This window comes from Podarcis raffonei, chromosome 3 (genome assembly GCF_027172205.1).
Source record: "Podarcis raffonei isolate rPodRaf1 chromosome 3, rPodRaf1.pri, whole genome shotgun sequence".
Lineage (NCBI taxonomy): Eukaryota > Metazoa > Chordata > Lepidosauria > Squamata > Lacertidae > Podarcis > Podarcis raffonei.
The window spans coordinates 115,339,677-115,354,349 of record NC_070604.1 but is presented as its reverse complement, the minus strand read 5'-3'; the positions used below and the strand labels follow the sequence as shown (position 1 = coordinate 115,354,349).

At 43.9% G+C, this 14,673-nt stretch overlaps 1 non-coding gene across 1 annotated transcript; it reads right to left on the bottom strand.

The window, feature by feature from the left end:
* Positions 1–9,990: 9,990 nt before the first annotated feature.
* On the bottom strand, positions 9,991–10,064 carry TRNAS-UGA (transfer RNA serine (anticodon UGA)). Its single transcript has one exon. It is a non-coding gene; the product is annotated as a tRNA-Ser (tRNA).
* Between the last annotated feature and the right edge of the window lie 4,609 nt (positions 10,065–14,673).

The window sequence follows — 14,673 nt, the reverse complement described above, 5'->3', positions numbered from 1 at the left end:
GGAGAAAGAGGAGGAGGAGAAGAAAAAGAAGAAGTTGCTTGAGGTGAACTATGGTTTGTAGTTTTTGCTATTATCTGCACAAGAATTTGCCCTCAGCTGAAGCTGCAAGATAATTTTGAACCTCTGGCCCTAATTCAGGGGTGGAGAAGCACTCTCAGTTTAAGGACTGGATTTTATCCTGACCAACTTTCAGTGTGGGTGGGAAGCTGCCTTCTGATGTTGGGCAGAGGCCAAAGTGGTTGGGGGCAAAGGTCACCAAAGCAAAAAAAAAGTACTCAAAATAGCTTTGTCTTGCCTTGGTAATGGACTGGATGAGAGCCAACAAACTGAAGCTCAATCCAGACAAGACTGAGGCACTGTTACTGGGTAGTTCCCCAAGACTCGATACTTAGGAGGTTGCCTGCTCTTGATGGGGCTACACTTCTTCTGAAGGAGCGGATATGTAGCTTGGGAGCAATTCTGGATCCTTTGCTGTCACCTGAGGCTCAGGTGGCCTCAATGATGCTGAGTGCCTTCCATCAGCTTTGGCTGGTGGCCCAACCACACCCCTGTCTGGACAGGGATAGTCTATCTTCTGTTGTCTATGCTCTGGTAACTTCTACATTAGATTACTGCAATGCGTTATACATAGGGTTGCCTCTGAAGATGGTTCGGAAACGTCAGCTAATGCAGAATTCAGCGTCCAGGTTGCTCGCTGGAACAAGACGGTTTGAGCATATTACACCAATCCTGGTCTGACTGCACTGGCTACTGATTAGTTTCTGGGCCCAATTCAAAGTGCTGGTTTTTACTTATAAAGCCTTAAATGACTCAGGACTGCAATACAGTGGTACCTTGGTTCTCAAACTTAATCTGTTCCAGAAGTCTGTTCCAAAACCAAAGCGTTCCAAAACCAAGGTACTCTGGTTTCCATCACAATGTCCCGTTGTGCCAGAAGCAGTTTAGTCCTGCTGGCCACATGACCTGGAAAACTGTTTGTGGACAAACACCAGCTCCCTCGGCCTGAAAGCAAGATGAGCGCCATACCCCATAGCCGCCTTTGACTGGACTTAACCACCCAGAGGTCCTTTTAGTGGTGGCGGCACTCGCCCTTCTTCTGATAGGAAATGCTCTATGGGGGGACAGACAAAAACTGGGGGGAGACCAAGGAGGATAAGTTGGGGGGACTGAGAAATGTTCCTATTTTCAGCTGGGGAATGTTGAAGTGTATGCGGTTGCGATTCCCTTTGGAGCCAACCTTCTATCTATATCTATCTGTCTGATAAACACTAAATAGTTGAACTAGCACATGCTACCTTCTTGATCCTTGTCAAGATCAATTCTGAGGTAAATTCCCTCCCGTCATAACCCTAAAAATATAGCATCATGCACAGAGCATTTATATTAATCTGGATACATTTTTGCTGCTTAGGTTTCTGTCAGGGATGCTCTCCTGATTGAAGGCGTTTTGCTGGGCCCCCTAAAACATACCATTAAGGATTTCATCCTTGAGGATGAGGAATTTATTTTTATTGTGAGGAGTGGAAGAAGAAAGAGGGCATATTTATTCCGGTGACACGGATAAATATGATGTGGCTATTTCTACATTAGCAGAATTTAAATTCCACTTTGTTCAAGGCCCCTCAGCGCACGGGCAGCCTGTGTTGTAAGTGTTACCAAGAGATGTTTACTGCTTTGGGATATAATTAACTTTAAAAGAAGAGGCCTCGATGAAGAAAACAAACTTAACCTGACAACTCTGATATCATCACATTCTGCCTTTCTGTCTCTGAGAGGTGTGTGGCTGCCTTCATATCTACCAAGCTGTGCGTCCCCATTTAAGGCCTTTCATCTGGTTTTTATAGCATTTTGCTATTTATATGTCTGAAAGTTACAGTAAACGTGGGCTCATGTTTCTGGTATATGATAGAAGCGTATAATATTATGCCTTCCCTACTGCAATTCGCTCACCGTATTCAAATACTTAAGACATTTCCTGAAAACTTCTCCGATGCTGAGGAGAAATCTCCAAGTTGACTTCGCATTTTGTTTCTAGGTAAAATCTAGAGGTAACTTAAGCATTTGGTTACATAGCTGTCAACTTTTCCCTTTTCTTGCGAGGAATCCTATTTGGAATAAGGGGATTTCCCTTTAAAAAAGGGAAACGTTGACAGCTATGTTTGGTTATCCATAAGTCTTTGCTTAGCCTTTTTGTTTTTTGGCCCTTATGAAAATGCCATGGATGTTTCCGGTAAGGAGGTGACCACCCCTCCAACTTTAATTTTTCTTGAGGCAAAAATATCAGGGGTGTCTCTACATTTTCACATAGGTAACATCAGGACAAGGTTTAAGGGTGGTTTTAATGCCCAGCATGTTTAGAAAAAATATATATGTGGAAATTCCTACAGAAGGCATAATTCAAGATTTGTAAATGTTGACCTAGTAGCTCTTCTGTGAGGACAGGTTACAGCGTTTGCGATTTTTTAGTTGATAGAAGAGGTGAGTAAGAAGTCGCATGAGAGAAATGCATAAAATTATGCCAGCCATGGAGAAAGTAGGAGGAGAGACGTTTTTCACTTATAACGTGAAAATTCGGGGACATCCAAGGAAGCGGAATGTTGGAAGATTCCGGAAGGACAAAAGAAAGTTAAGGTATAAGCAGTGGTGACCATCCCTCAGATAGCTTTTTTTAAAGGATTAGACAAATTCACGGAGCTGAAGCTGACAATGGCTACTAGCCACAAGGGCTAGGCTCACATCCACACCGTACGTTGTACAAATTTGTGGTGTGGTCGCATTTGGAGTACTGTGAGCAGTTCCAGTTGCCTCACCTCAAAAGGCTATTGTAGAACCGGGAAAGGTTCAAAATGAGAAGCTCCTCTCAGAATGAGGAGTTGTTGGCTGACGCGACCTCCTGTGGAAGCAAATTCCTCACCATAACTGCAGTGTGAAGAAAATACCATATTTTTTGCTCTATAAGACTCACTATTTCCCTCCTAAAAAGTAAGGGGAAATGTGTGTGCGTCTTATGGAGTGAATGCAGGCTGCGCAGCTATCCCAGAAGCCAGAACAGGAAGAGGGATCGCTGCTTTCACTGCGTAGCAATCCCTATTGCTGTCCTTGCTTCTGAGATTCAGAATATTTTTTTTTCTTGTTTTCCTCCTCCAAAAACTAGCTGCGTCTTATGGTCTGGTGCGTCTTATAGAGCGAAAAATACGGTACTTCCTTTTCCCCATCCTGAATCTTCTATTATAATTGGATGAACCCAACTTCTAGTATTCCAAGAGAAAGTGAATATTTATCCACTTTCTGGACTTCCGGGTTAGCACCATCGGCGAATGGCGGATTCCCTCCGAGCTCCGGAGGAAATCGGCTCCACAGGATTTGGGTCTTCCCGCTGCAGCGACGCGGGGACCCTTAAAAATCACAGGCGGTGAAGCCTGTGAACCTGGTGACTCGGCGGGCACCATTTGCGCCCCCCGACCTGCGAAGGAGCCTTTTTAAAGGCTTTGGAACAGGGGACGGGTGAGCGGCGCGGTGCTGAGAGTCGACTGCTTCTCCTGCGGAGTGAAGCCACATTGCCATGGCTGGAGAGCGCTAACTTCTTCTTGTGAGTAATTGGACTTTAAAGCAACAACCCGTGAGTAGTACGGAAATTGTATTTGCTAAGAAATTTTTTTTTCAATTAGGCACGATTGGGGAAGGTGCAAACAGGAAGTCCATCTCCCCGTCTTGTAAATAATCTAAAGCAAGGACCTGCTAACTAAGGTCGAGAGAATCTTTTCTTTTTTATTGGGTAAAAGACATTAATTTCACGATTTGGCAGTATAAGAAATCTTACTGGAGGATAAGAGCTAATTTTGGGAGCTGAAGTGCCACCCCCCCGGACCCGGGAGTGATCCGCGAGAGAGCCTGTTGAAGAGGTATTGAAGAGTTTGACAGCTGTCAAATTAGCTGTCAAGACTGAAAAAGAGAGCTTTGTTTCTGTTGTCTCTGCTGGTTATATTTGTTACAATTTGGTTATAATTTGTTGAAAACAAGGAAGAACTGATACAAACTAACTTGACTTTTGGATTTGAACTGGAAGGAATATTAAGTAACCAAAATCCCTCTAGAGGGGGTTTTGGGACATTACAAGAATGGCTGAAGGAGGGAAAATACAAGCTAAATTGGACAGAGTTTTTGTTCTCTTGGGAAAGTTACAAGGCCAAATTGATGTTTTGGCTACAAATGTTGCAACTCTGGATTTAACAGTAAATAAACTCATTGAATTTGATAAGGACTTGACTCAGGAAGTTCATGCAGCTGGACAAGAAGAGAAACTTGAGAGCTTTGAGAGTGTGGAGAAAGTTTGATTGAACAGGACTGGAAAAAGTTCAAGGACTATTTACAGAAATATTGTAAAATCTTGGAGTGTTAATATGTTGTGGGAAGTGAAGGTGACAGGGTTTGTGTGACTTGGTTAAAGGTAAATTAAAAGAAGAATGTTAAAAAGGATAAGGGGTTATGAACAGAACATTATTATGTCATAGTATATAAGATGATATATGGATTAAAATAAATGGAAAATTGGGACATAATAATTAGAAGAATGTAAAATTAAGTTTGGCTAAATAAGGATATGAATTTGCTGAATTGGATTAGAATAAAGAGGAACACAAAAAAGGGGGATGTGAGGAGGTCAAGACAGAGGGGTATGGAATTTCATAATTTCAAGAATAAGGGTTTTTTCTCTTTTTTTCTTTTTTCTTCTCTTTTTTTGCTATATAATTTTGTTTTTCTGTTGTATTTGTTTTTTTGTGAACTTTATGTATGGAAAGGACACATTTTGAAATGATGAATTCTTTGTTTTGTAAAATCTCAATAAAAATTTATTTAAAAAAAAAAAAGAGAGTGTGGAGAAAGAGATATATGTTGTTCCTGAGGAAAAGGAAGGAGGAGCTGTAATGCTGCAGATGACAAAGGAGAGCCAGAGGCCTGACATGATGGCTACAAAGGAAAATAAGAACTTGATGTCGAAAATCTGATTTGAATTGGAGACTGAAGAATGGAGAGATCTCCTCATGTGGAGATCTGAAGACCCAAGGATTACAAATTTGCTTAAGGTGGAAGTTGGAGCTTTGGGGACATTTGGACTTGAAAGGAGTAAGAAACATGATTCGGACTCTACTTTTAATCTGGCTGGAAGAAACATGGATCCGGTTGGGCCAGAGCTTCTCCGAGAGCTTCCCTCGAGATCCGAGGACTATAAAAAAAACCGGCAGAGAGGAATTGAGAGAGAATTAAGAGCCTCGGACGTGAGATCTCCAGGCTGATAGTAGACTAAGACTGATGGACATTTGTTGGGGATTGAAACCGGGAAAGGGGGGGGTGGAGTTTGGGGATCCAAAGGGTGTATAATTATAATCTGTTTTATTTTTATTTTATTTTGTTATTTGTATGAAAATTGGGGAATTCGTGGAAGGGAAATTGGGTCGACGTTAGAAAAATGTTTTAAGAACGAGTATTGATGCATAAGTATTGTGTTTAAGTTTGGATAAGGCAAAATTGGTTTTTTAAAATGAACTAAATAGAAAAAGGTTAAAATTAGGGATAAGAACTTGCTGAACTAACATTTTGAATTGGAATATAAGAAGGGGAGGTGTGGGGAAGTCAGGGAAATATGTTATAGAAAAATAAGGATTGTGAACTTTATGTGTTTTTAAACCTTTTTGTTTTTCCTTTTTTGATTCTTTTTTAAATGTATTAAAGTTGAAAATTTCAATAAATATCTTTTTAAAAAAAGAAAGAAAACCAACAAAATGAACTGAACTCCTTGGCAGGTTTTGAATAAACATACACAAATTTATTGTTGTTAAAATAATAGATAGATATTTGGAGGATCTTTACATCTTTATAACATGCAGAGGAAAATATGTGTTAATAAATCAGAGAGAGGAACTGAAGGAAGTCGTAGGGGGGAGGGAAAAAATGGGGGAAAATATAATGAAGATGATTTGTTGGAATAATTGTTATGTGTAAACATTCAATAAAAAATTATAAAGAAAAAAAGAACGGACCTCCAGAACGAATTAAGTTCATAACTAGAGGTACCATTGTATGTCCATGTCTGGTTGCGCCCTCGGAAACTTTCAGCCATCAGAAGCTGTCAAATCAGATTCCATTGCATGCCAGCCACCAGAATGCAACCGTGTACTCAATTCTGAGGGGAGAAGCACTTTAAAAACACGGCAAGGTAACTCAAGTCTATGGGATCGGCCGAGGTAAATTCTACCGGCAGCCGGACAGAGAGACGCGAAGCTTTCTCTCGATTCTGAGGGAATTCAGAATCCTGTCAGTCCCCTTTCCCCCTCCTGGTTTCCATTTTACAGGGAATGGCGCTCTCTCCTTTGTCTCTCCAACAAAGTGCCCTTTCGTGCATCTGCTATTGATTCTGCTCCTTCCTCTGTGGTCTGCAGTGTCATGTCGGTGAGGCTCCCAACATCCACTGACCTGGAAATCAGGAGAGGCTCCGCCGCTGCAGCAAGACATCGCCGGGCTCCCACGTGGTCGCCTTGAGTCACTTGCTCTGTCCAATTTGCTTAACTCCGTGATGTCACTCACGTCAAGTTACGCCGTGCTTTCGCTACACACTCCGCGACGCCCTGTGGGTTTTGTCTTCGTGGAAGAAGCCACAAAGGCTAAAAAGGAGAAAGCGCATTCAGGATGATTCAAGTCCTAACCTGTGCTTCCAGTTGCCTTTGCAAGGCAGCTGAACCAAACAGACCCGATCTTGTTTAGTTCGGTTCGTCAGATAAGGCGCGGCAGAGCATTGCTTGGCATGTAGAAGGTCTCAGGTTCAATCTGCCTGTCATCTCCAGGTTGGACTGGGAAATGTCCCTGCCTGGACCCCTGGAGAGATACTGCCAATCAGTGCAGGCCGTGCTGAGCTAGATAGGTGAAATATACTCGGAGTCGAGAGTGGATTTCATGCTCTTTATTCAGCTCATAGTGGTGAGGAGGAATGGAAGTTCCCCCAGAATGTCTGCTTTATATACATTATTTACACAATGGGCCCCATGTGATTGGCTAATTCCGGGATTCACCTGTAGGCCAATCAGGTTGCGGATTCACTTCCATCTAGGACCAATCAGACTTTTGCATTCTGGATCCTATGGTTCTAGGACCAATCAGACTGCTGCATTCTGGACCCTATTGTTCTAGGACCAATCAAACTGCTGCATTCTGAATCCTATGGTTCTAGGACCATTCAGACTGCTGCCTTTTGGATCCTATTCAACTCAGCACATAACAGACTGGGAGACGTCCCTGCATGGACCCCTGGAGAGATGCTGCCGGCCAGTGCAGGCCGTGCTGAGCTAGATAGGCCAAATGCCTGGCATGATATCAAGTAGTTCCCTCTATGCCTCTGCTATTTCCATCCTCCAGATCTCAGGTGAGCCTTTGCAGGTGATGCTTTCCCTTGGTTTGTACACTGTCATTGGAGAAACTGAGCCCTGAAGAGTTTTTAAGTGGTTGGTTCTTGAAGTTGATAGGGTTATGTTATGTACTGAGTTGAACAGGATCCAAAATGCAGCAGTCTGATTGGTCCTAGAACAATAGGATCCAAAATGCAGCAGTCTGATTGGTCCTAGAATAATGCAGCAGTATGATTGGTCTGCAGGAGCCACCCAACCCAGCTCCAGATGGAAGTGAATCCACAACCTGATTGGCCTACAGGAGAATTCCAGAATTAGCCAATTGGGTAAATAATGTATATAAAGCAGATACTTTGGGGGGACTTCCATTCCTCCTCACCACTATGAGCTGAATAAAGAGCATGAAATCCACTCTCGACTCTGAGTATATTTCAGATTAGGAGGTTGTTAGGGCTTGGGCTAAGTTAGGGGCATAGGCACCAACTTCTAGGCACCCAGGTCTTCCTTTGCCCCTCAAATGAAATATTTGAGGGGATGACCCCCCCCAGCTGATGGGCATTTCTGCCTTTCTTTCTTTTCCACATTTGGACTTTATTCCCAACGAGCCCTATAAACAAACTTATAAAAGGGCTGCTGGATGGCAAGAGAGCTGGGATTAGGTGAAAACCTCCAGCAATGTTTCTTACTGCCCTTGACATTAGAGAGAGAGAGAGAGAGAGAGAGAGAATGCAAACTGTTTGCCCCATGGGGCAGGTTCACAGAGCTCTGCTAAGACGAGAGAGGAAGTGATTCATGGTTACTTATCATTTTTAAAACAATAAACTAGGAGCGCCTACTTCAGATGACTTGGAGGCTAAAGCTCTCCACCTGTGTTGTTGGGGATGTTAATCCACCCTTTACCCCAAGATTCCACTGCAGGTTACAACAATGCCAAATGCAAATTCTGGTAATTCAGGTTACAACAAAGCCAATGCAATTCTGGGCTGCATCAATAGGAGTATAGCATCTAGATCAAGGGAAGTAATAGTGCCACTGTATTCTGCTCTGGTCAGACCTCATCTGGAGTACTGTGCAGTTCTGGGCACCACAGTTCAAGAAGGACACTGACAAACTGGAACGTGTCCAGAGGAGGGCAACCAAAATGGTCAAAGGCCTGGAAACGATGCCTTATGAGGAACGGCTAAGGGAGCTGGGCATGTTTAGCCTAGAGAAGAGGAGGTTAAGGGGTGATATGATAGCCATGTTCAAATATATAAAAGGATGTCACATAGAGGAGGGAGAAAGGTTGTTTTCTGCTGCTCCAGAGAAGCGGACATGGAGCAATGGATCCAAACTGCAGGAAAGAAGATTCCACCTAAACATTAGGAAGAACTTCCTGACAGTAAGAGCTGTTCGACAGTGGAATTTGCTGCCAAGGAGTGTGGTGGAGTCTCCTTCTTTGGAGGTCTTTAAGCAGAGGCTTGACAACCATATGTCAGGAGTGCTCTGATGGTGTTTCCTGCTTCGCAGGGGGTTGGACTCGATGGCCCTTGTGGTCTCTTCCAACTCTATGATTCTATGATTCTATGATTCTATGATTCTATGAACACTTAAAATACAATATGTAAAAGCAAATTAAAACAACTTACAGTCAATGGAAATCAGGTGGGTCCTAAAACCAGGCCCAAGAGGGCAAATGCATAATTTTGCAGCCAGCCCTCATTGATTTTGGGTCTGGGGTGGGCAGGTAAGCAAGCCAGATGCCCAGAAACTTGGGCTTGTGGAGAGTTTTGTTAAAAACCCATTTCACCTTGAAGAATTCACAGTAGCCCTGGACTAGTCGCTGTTTCTGAGACCAGGGTGGAATCTAGACATATAGAAAAAACGTTGTGAAAATGCTTTAAAAAAGAAAAGAAAAAAATGAAAACATTTTGAAAAATGTATTGAAATTGCCATAGCTCACCTTCGCCATCTAGTATCACATATGCATAATGCACTTTACAGCACACTTAAAACGTTTTATTTGCAGCTATATAGCTGGGTCCCAGTAAACCTCATGGAGTTGTTTTGGGGATAAAAAGTGGGGTGAATATACCTTCACCTGCATTAGGTATATCCGTTGCTAGGATCAGGGGTACAGCTTACCTGGGCTCCCCAATATTTTATTCAAGTTGGCGCCCATCAAACAAAAGGCAGCATCTTGGCTCATGAAGGCACACCAGGTTCTGCCCAACATCGCGGGTGCCCGGCGTACGTGTTTAATGTTGCATGCCCCACGTGTGGCATCATTCGCTGGGAGGAGCTCCGGTGTGCCCTCCTAGTGGCCAGTTGGGACCTGCCATGGCTGCGACAGGCTGCTCCGGGCCCTCCTGCTGCTGCGATGAACTGTGATGGAGCCCACCTGTCTGTGGAGTATTAAGAGGGTCTGGTCGCCTCATTGAAAATTTTGTTGCAGCCACGGCCCTGCAGAGCCCTATGCTTCAGGCTTATTGCCTGATCAGACCCTGTCTTGGGATATTGCATGCTTCCTTATACAGAGACAATTAATCCAGTTAGCTCTGTTCTGTCTGCGCTGAATGGTAGACAGCTTTCGAGGGTTGCAGGCAGCCCTACCTGGAGATACCAGGGATTGAACCTGGGACCTTCTACATTCAAAGCAGATGCTCTACCACTGAGCTATGTGCCTCCCCAACTGCAGCCCTTTCCCTGAATCTCATCCCTTTTGGGGAAATTGGGTGTACCTCTGCTGTGCTTCTTTCTCCCTGAAAAGCTGTGTCTTTACCACTCTCCCCTGACCTCCAGAGGACCTCGTAGGCCGAGGTGCTTGAAGGCTCCTCAAAGTACAGAAGCCAGAGCCGCTTCTGTTCGGGAGATCAATGTCAGAGACACCCTCCTTGACCCAGCAAGGAGGTCGCTTGCCCCTCGGACGAGAAGCTGGGACGGTATCTCGGTGTGACTGCTGCGAGATTGCCTTGTTATCATAGGGACTAAGGTGGAATCATCTCAAAGAACAAGGAAAGCAAACAAAACCCAGCTACTCCGTTCTGTTGGCAGAGCTCTAAGAAACTAGCTAATGTATACTTGCTAAGACAGCAGTTCTAACTAAACTCAGTGCAGAGCAAACATGCTGAGGCTCGTGTTCCATACTAGCTAAATATTGTTAAAATAGGATGTCCTACTCTATTATTATTATTATTATTATTATTATTATTATTATTATTAGGTAAAGGTAAAGGGACCCCTGACCATTAGGTCCAGTCGTGACCGACTCTGGGGTTGCGGCGCTCATCTCACTTTACTGGCCGAGGGAGCCGGCGTACAGCTTCTGGGTCATGTGGCCAGCATGACTAAGCCTCTTCTGGCGAACCAGAGCAGTGCACGGAAACGCCATTTACCTTCCCGCCAGAGCGGTACCTATTTATCTACTTGCACTTTGACGTGCTTTCGAACTGCAAGGTTGGCAGGAGATTATTATTACTACTACTACTATTTAGCATTAGTAATATTAGTAGTATTAGTAGTATTATACTCTGGGTGGCTTCCAACATATATAAAAACATAATAAAACATTAAAGATTTTAAAACTTCCCTATACAGGACTGCCTTCATATGTTTTCTAAAGGTTGCATAGCTACTTATTTCCTTGGCTCAGGGGTCGCTTAACTCCATACCTGCCAACATTTCTCTGATGAAAATAGGGACATCCCAAGGAAAAGCGGGACATTCCGGATCAAATCAGAAACCAAGACGGCTTCTGTAAATTCGGGACTTTCCCTGGAAAACAGGGACACTTGGAGGAGCTGTTATCAATATCTATGCCTTGAAGCTGAAGTTGGTGAGTTGGGTTTGGGTGGGTATTTTGTTTAATTGGTTGCAGGAGTGATAGAGGCATTGCATGTCTTCTTGGAAGCAAGGGAAGTTATTTACCAAAGGCCGGGGGGCGAGAAACTATTTTCAGCCCCAGGGCTCCATTTCGCTTGGCCACGGGCAGGGGCATAGGAAGGGGGGCGGAGGGGGCGGGATGCCCTGGGTGCCACTCTGGGAGGGGTGACAAGATGGCCCCTGCCTCCCCCCAGCTGTAGAGCGGCCAAGGGTGCCAGCAGTCAGTAAGGGCACCGCTCGTGCAGCGTCCGTATGGGCTACTGCTCTCTCGTGCCGTCCATACAGACTGCCTCTTGCATGGCATCCGTACAGCTGCAGCACACGAGTAGTAGCCCATATGGAGTGTGCATATGCAGCATCCCGTATGGTCGTCACACATGCACAGTCCGTAAGAGATGCCGCTTGCATGGCGTCTGTGCGGGCTGTTGCACATGCGCACTCCATACAGGATGCTGCTTGTGCAGCAGCCTGTACCATGCAAGCGGCAGCCCGTACAGCCGCTGCACATGAGTGGCAGCCCGTAGGGAGTGCTCATGTGCAGCATTCCGTACGGAGCGTGCATGCATGGGATGCCGCACATGCGCAGTCTGGGCTGCACCGCCCCGAGTGACAGAGAGGTTTCCTCGGCCACTGGCCACGGGTGGACCTGCTATGAAACTAATGAAGTTCAACTTCAGATCTCCTAAACCCAGATGGACCACAGAAGAGATCTTAGTCCATATTGCTTACAAATTATCCTTAGAAACATGCACCATGCATGTATACAGTGGTACCTCGGGTTACAGACGCTTCAGGTTACAGACGCTTCAGGTTACAGACTCCGCTAACCCAGAAATAGTACCTCGGGTTAAGAACTTTGCTTCAGGATGAGAACAGAAATCGTGCTCCGGCGGCGCAACGGCAGTGGGAGACCCCATTAGCTAAAGTGGTGCTTCAGGTTAAGAACAGTTAAGAACGGACCTCTGGAACAAATTAAGTTCTTAACCAGAGGTACCACTGTATAACAATTCCCTAATTTTTAAAACCTCTCACTCAAGAAATTTGCAAAAATTAAGCTCCACCCCCAAATGACACACCCTACTATTGAGTACAAGCTCTCATTACAACTCTAATGTATTGATTATTGATCAAAAAGTTGAATCATAAAGGCTATTCTAGAATGAGAACAAAAGGTGGTACAGGTCTTCTCAAACGAAAGGGAGAAAGATGCTCAAAGGAAGGGATATTTATACTCAAATTTTCCTTTGAAGGAGTCTGTTTCCCCCTGTACTTTCTCAATTATCAAATAAAACCAGCACTACATTCCACAAAACATTCAGCTACATGAAAGGATTTGAAACATACAGTGCTACTTCTGCAACAATTTTGATTAAAGACAGTCTACAATCAGGAAAGCAAAATAATTTTAGCAGCATCTAATGAAACTACAGCAGATGCAAAAAATTGCTATTAATAAAAAAAAAAGCGTATCTGTAGAGAAGTATCATAGACATGTTGTCAAAACTGAAATGATACACAGGAACGTGTCCAGTTCACAACTGAGCATACCAGAAGTATCAATGTTAAAAACAAGTGAACAAAACTTGTTTAACTAATGTATAAAAGTGGCTTGATTAAGTCAGGCCAGTTCAAGCTTTTCTTTTTCTAATAGGGGACATAAGTGTAGTGGTTCAAGACAGAGAATGGGGAGTGGTGATGAACAAGTCTGGTATGCAAGCCTGCAAAGATAGAAAGATGCCCCCTTTTCACATTTTAATATGTTTAATTGTGTTGCATTGTGGGCAAGGAATATCAGCCAGAGAACCTGATTTAGTGTTTCTGAAAGCAGTCCCAATGGTTACAAAAACGGGTTCAGAAGTGGGAATATTTGCTGCAGTATTATACACATACAGTGGTACCTCGGGTTAAGAACTTAATTCATTCTGGAGGTCTGTTTTCAACCTGAAACTGTTCTTAACCTGAAGTACCACTTTAGCTAATGGGGCCTCCCACTGCAGCTGTGCCACCAGAGCACAAGTTCTGTTCTCATCCTGAAGCAAAGTTCTTAAACTGAGGACAGTGGTACCTCGGGTTACAGATGTTTCAGGTTACAAACGCTTCAGGTTACAGACTTGGGTTAAGAATTTTGCTTCAGGATGAGAACAGAAATCATGCTCTGGCAGCGGGAGGCCCCATTAGCTAAAGTGGTACCTCAGGTTAAGAACAGTTTCAGGTTAAGAACGGACCTCCAGAACAAATTAAGTTCTTAACCTGAGGTACCACTGTATTTCTGGGTTAGCGGGGTCTGTAACCTGAAGCATCTGTAACCTGAAGCGTCTGTAACCCGAGGTACCACTGTAATATATAATTCTGCATAATTAGTTGGGTTTCTTTTATTATTAAAAAATGCAATGTGCAAGTAGCACAGGTGTACAATGCCAGAGGTGTTCTGATGTGGGCAAAGCTCAATCAGGTTGGAACAGCCAATTCCATACAGAAATCCAGAAGCCAACAAAAGCCTGATTTGCAGTTCCTGTCTGACAATTTTTTCACAGGTTTCTGAGCTCAATGAGGTGATTTCAGAGCACAACTCTGCAGTACTCTTGCACCGCCCCTATTGCAACTTCTGTCGCTCCTTAATAAAGGCATGAACAGTTTAAAGTGATACAATAAAAAATTTCCCCGAAAAGCTGCTGCTCTTCAAAAAATATCCTCTGCTTGAAAAATGCTCAAACTTTTTGAAGAATGTTTATTGCTCAGATAAGCCTTGGCGTCCAGCCTGCTTCGGCTGCGCAGTTCTGCTAGGCCTCCGGACTTCAAAGGCCACATTCCAAAGGCTCTGAGCAAACGCAGAGATAAGCAGCGGTCAGAGAAAGCTGTAAACTCAAGCGCGTTCTTCAGTGTGCTTAAATAAAGTCCACTCAGGATCTTAGCAGCTAAAAGCAGTTTTTATTTACAGCAGAACTATCCATTATCTTTCACAGCGAACAGCATCGTGAAAACACATCCTCTCTCCTCAAAAGCGAAAGTAGAGAAAAAGAACAAAGGTTGGAGACTCTCGGAAATGACGCATAATTACGTATAATCTCCCCCCTCCCAACTTGTAGGCAGGGCATACACTCTGAGCTATTTAACCCTGTAAGCTCAGGTTCTCCTCACACTTTTCTGATAATGGTGGCGCAAGTCAACACCGGAATGCTGAGGGGACAATGACTGGGGCTTTGTCCTGTACATTAGATTGTCTGCACAATTCCACAAAATGTTTTCAGAAATGGTTGAAATAGAAGGAGCCTGGAGGTTTGAAGTAAATGGCTGAAGCTCAGCAGGAATGTCTTTATTTATTGTGAGAAATAGCAGTGAGCATGGCTTTGGCATTTAAAGTTTTCAAAGCATGACACATGCATTATCTCAGCAGTCGTAGAATCACAGGAATCCG